The sequence below is a fragment of the Alosa pseudoharengus genome, unplaced genomic scaffold (genome assembly GCF_046254945.1).
Source record: "Alosa pseudoharengus isolate Yale_2024_CS ecotype anadromous, Long Island Sound unplaced genomic scaffold, YU_APseudo_1.1 YU_APseudo_1.1_scf_23, whole genome shotgun sequence".
NCBI lineage: Eukaryota > Metazoa > Chordata > Actinopteri > Clupeiformes > Clupeidae > Alosa > Alosa pseudoharengus.
Window position 1 is genome coordinate 9758067 of NW_027468685.1, and position 5160 is coordinate 9763226.

General features: G+C 39.3%; 1 protein-coding gene across 1 annotated transcript in view; it reads left to right on the plus strand.

Annotated features, from left to right (window-relative positions):
* Positions 1–5160, plus strand: part of LOC143140458 (ras-related protein Rab-25-like) — a 230825-nt gene that overhangs the window by 109604 nt on the left and 116061 nt on the right. The gene's annotated exons all lie outside the window — the stretch shown is intronic.

Genomic DNA, 5160 nt, shown 5'->3' on the forward strand with positions numbered 1-5160 from the left:
AATAAGGCATGGCCCTAAACTCCTTGATAACACACACACACACACATACACAAACATCTACATACACACACACACATACCTACCTACACACACACACATTCACCCATATGGCTGCATCATTAGGTCGGCAAGCTATCCAGTGCAGACGACAAAGCTCGGACGCCATCATAGTTCCAGAGGGGGAGATGTAGCATGGTAGCGACTGCATGATTCAGTGGGCCTGAGCTGCTTAAGTCTTTGTGCTTCACGGGTATGCCAGGCACTCGCGTATACAAGATGTCAGCTAGGAAGTTGTGCTTTAGCTTTTTATGTCTCCCAATTCTTGCTTTTCCCTGCAAGGGCATTGCCGCATAGTCACTTGTCTGGTTAGGTCTGTTTGGAACACTGTGTGGATATGTGTAAGTCTATATTTGAATGGTAAAGTTTTGTCATAAATAAAACTGATTTAGACATCTTATTCTACATTTCAACTACAGTATCTTTGGCAATCATATTCAGACTGTCAAGCATCACTCCTAGAGATTAACCTGTTTTAATGAGTAGGCAACACACCTTCAAAATCACTGCTTCAAAAAGTCAATGTAGAGGCTTTTAATAAAACGTGAAAATACTTTGGATTTTGGTATACCCTCTTCTTATGTAAACAATGTTTATGTTAGATATATTGGCATGCATTAAATACATTTCCATTAAGAACTATTTTATTGATTGTATTTAAACAATTTATTGATCTATTTTTGTGGTCCATTAACTGATTCTAGAGACCAGAAACATGTCAGTTAATGTAGGTGTTTTTCATAACTATTTGAACCACTTAGAAAATCCTTTTTGTTTCTGGCTCCTTACAGATTGCTTAATACTGTATCAAGAATGAGTACTCAAATCTTCTCAACAGACATTCAGTAGGATAATATGGCATTTTTTGTACAACCCCAAATCAGAAAAAGTTGGGACATTGTGTAAAATGCAAATAAAAACAGAATGTGATAATCTGCAAATCTCGTTAACTCATATTTAGCTACAAAAAGGATGCAGACATCATATCAACTGTTGAAAATGATATATATGGCTATTTCATTTGAATTTGATACCAGCAACACGTTTAAAAAAAGTTGGGACGAGGCCAAGAAAATGCTGGAAATGTTGTGTAATTATAAAGAAAACAAAATGAAAATTCTTTCAACTAATTAGGGTAACTAGTGGTAACATGATTGGGTATGAAAAAGAGCATCCAAGAAAGGCAGAGTTTCTTAGGAGTAAAGATGTAGAGGTACTCATCACTCTGTGTTCTTAAAGCAACACCAAAGAACTTTGCCTCTGTCGCACGCACACTATTTGTTTATCCAGCACCGCTTTGCAAATAATGATGTCCACAGACAAGGTAGAATATGTTGCATGATTTATGAAAGTACGATGATCAGATGCAAGTCAAATTTGTAGTTTCTTATGTCTCATTCCATCGAAGTACAGATCCGCTACCCAATCTGGCAAATTTACATATAGTGCGGTTATAGCCGGGCCGCGAAGCGAATGCAGAAGTGCCATTCACCCTGTTACGAGTTGATGAACCACTGAAACAATTTTGGAAAATTTTGGTAAAAAAAAAATCTTTGGAGTTGCTTTAACATGAAATTGCGAAGTATTTGAGTTCATCATCTACAGTACATAATAACATTAAAATATTCAGAGAATTCAGAGAAATCTTTGGAAACAAGGGACAGAGCTGAAAAACAACATTGGATAGCCGTGGTCTTTTGGACCTCAGATGGCACGGCATTAAAACTAGACCTGTTTCTGTGATAAAAATTATTGTATGGGCTCAGGAAACCCTCCGATAACCATTGTGTATGAGCACAGTTCGATACTCAATTCACAAATGCTATTGTAAACTTTACCCTATAGAGGTGATACAGAAATACCACCATCTTATCTGGCCCTGAGTTGGTTTAAAATGGACTGAGATAAAGTGGAAAAGAGTCCTGTGGTGAGATCAACATTTGCCATTATTTTTGGAAACCATGGACTCCTCCGGGCTAAAGAGGAGAGGGTCTATCCAACTATCCAACTTTTTAGTGCTTAGTTCAAAACCCAGCATCTATGATGGTGTGAAGGTGCATTAGTGCCTACAGCATGGGCATGGGCATCTTGCACATCTGGCAAGGCACAATCAATTCTGAATGATGCATGTTTTGAGCAACATATGCTGCCATTCAGGCAATGTCTTTTTCAGAGAAGACATTGAATATTTCAAGAAAACAATGCCAAAATGAATTCTGCACATATTTAAACAGTATGTCTCCATAGAAGAAGAGTCTAGGTGCTAAAAATGGACTGTCTGCAATCCAGACCTGTCAAATTATGTGCTTCATGGAATGAAAATCATGATTAAGAATACCCCAAACCCCATGTTGAGCAACTGAAATCCTGTATCAGGCAGGAATGAGACAACATTTCATTCTCAAAACTCTAGCAACTGGTCTCTTCAATTCCTAAACATTTACAGGATGTTGTTAAATGAAGAAGTGGAGCAACACAATGGTAAACATGCCACCGTCCCAACTTTTGTTGAAGCATGTTGCTGGCATCAAATTAAAAATTAACATATATTTTCCATGAAATATTCAACATTTGACATGTAGTCTATTTCCATTTTGCAACTAAATATGGGTTTACGAGATTTGTATAATATCACATTCTGCTTTTATTTGCATTTTACACAATGTCCCAACTTTTTCTGATTTGGGGTTGTATAATCATTTGAATAATTTCTGTAATAATATTACATTAAATTCTAATCTAGGCTAAACTACCAAAAAGCTGATTGTCTAGGTTGAGGCTCAACATCAGATAGAGAGAGAGAGATAGAGAGAGACAGACTGAGAAAAAAAGAGAGAGAAACAGACTGAGAAGGAGAGAGAGACAGACACAGAGAGAGAGAGCGAGCGCGAGAGAGCTGTATATGTACATCTGTGAGAGGGTCATTATAATCTTCCTACCTATTTGTGTGTGTGTGAGTGCTTGTGTTTGCATGTTTGTGCATGTGTGTTTGTATGTTTTCATCTGTGTTTGAGAGATAAAGAGATAGAGTGAGAGTGAGAGAGAGAGTGTATCTGTGTTAGAGAAAGAAATGTCCCCCACTGGCTCAGAGTCCTCTGATGGCTTGGCTTGTTGCAGGGTTATCCAGGGGACAACGCAGTACTCACTCCACCCCTCACGAGTTAGCCAGTGGTCAAGCGTGTGAGAGTCTGTGGTTTGAGGTTAGATCCTCTACACTTCCCCCTACTGCAATCACAAAATCCTCCTTCTGGTACCGGAAAGAGCCAATCAGTTATTTTCCTCTGATGGCGGCAACCAATCGTGTTCAAGCATGGCTTTGGAGCGATTGTCTAGGGGAATATTGGCTCATATGGGCTGCGTTGTGTCATGGTATTCTTGAGAGAGAGAGATTGTATGTGAGTGTGTGTGTGTGTGTGTGTGTGTGTGTGTGTGTGTGTGTTAATGTGAGTGCACGTGTGTAAATTTCAGGGCCTTGCGGACGTAGGGCTAGTGGTAGAGGCGGATGTTAATGGATCTCCGCACATGCCGTATAATCCCATGAGGATGGAATGTTTGTCCATTAGCACTCATTCAGCTTTTAAACCACTGCAGTCCATTGAGGTCATTCTGAAAAAAGGAATAATGTACACAGTGAGCACTCTATTAGCCGTTCCTTTAAGCGAAGGATCACGATAGTTACAGTCCATTCATGCGTTCCGTATATTCCTCCAGACATAACTTTACCCTGTCTAATATAATCTTGTGAAACATTGTTATATCCAAAAGTTGTTTGCAGTTAAGGGGGAGTTGGCTTCACATGGCTTCAAATCACTGCCAAAAAAACAACAACTTATGTACGTCAAAACCGTTAACGCACACGTTAGCAAACAGAACCCTTACAAATGCACACAAACAAGTAAACAAACAAGTAAACTAGTTGGAGCATGCTCACATAGCCTGCACATGCACACACTCTTCTGGCTGATGAAACGGATTGAAACACTTTTTTTTTATCTGTGTCGCACAGATAAGACTGTTGTGCAATGCGTGGCCCCTAATCTGTCATAACTTTATAAAATGTGTTGTCATACACCATTTATCCATGCAACATTTCCATTTGGACTGTGAGACAAGCAGAATATCGATGCACTGCAGACCAATGTAAACCTAGATTAAGCATTGTTGTATCATTGGCCTTTATCTGAAAAAAAAAAAAAAATGGCTCTCGATACATACAGTATGGGCAATATGAAATATTACTATAATATTGGGTGAGTCTGGGTGAACCCAGATGGACCTGTGTGAGTGTATTTGAATTTGCTCAGTAGAATCGTCTGGCAATGCTCCCATTCCAGCCCATTTCCGACTCACCAACAATCCAGAAAACCAATCACAACCAACCAATCTCACCAACAATCCAGAAAACCAATCACAACCGCTTATTCGTTATGGGGCGGGCTTTGCACAATATAACAATTAACTTTGACAACTTTAACAACAGACAGAGGAGGATGGCTGGCACTGCCAATGGTGCGCTGATGGTATCAGTTTTAAATAGCATTTTCTTTGAAAGGAGACAAGAAAGATGCTTTGGAAAGGATTTGGCTTAATGGACAATGTCCAGATAAGTGTTTGCCAGACAGATCTGCTGAGCAAATTCAAATGTGCTCACAGATTCGCCAACTGAAAGCAGTTTCTGAGAGAGTTCTTTGTTAGCTCTACTGGCTCCAGAAGAATCCTATAGACGAGCCTGTCAATGTATGTGCATGCATTTGCACTGTTGTGTTTGTGTGTAGGTGGGTGTGTGTGTGTTTATGTATCTGTTTATGTGTGTATTTGGGTGGTTGAAGCACTGAAGGTCCTTGTTAAGTTCTGTAATGTGTGTTCATGTACTTGTACTTGTAGTGTGTGTACAATATGCATGTATGTACAGTATGTATGTATGTATGTATGTATGTATGTATGTATGTATGTATGTATGTATGTATGTATGTACAGTATGTATGTATGTATGTATGTATGTATGTATGTACAGTATGTATGCGTTTATGGTTGAATTGTGTCTCCAGCCTCAGGTACAAATTCAACACTGAGGAGTTAGGGGGCGCTGTTGCTCAGCGTCCC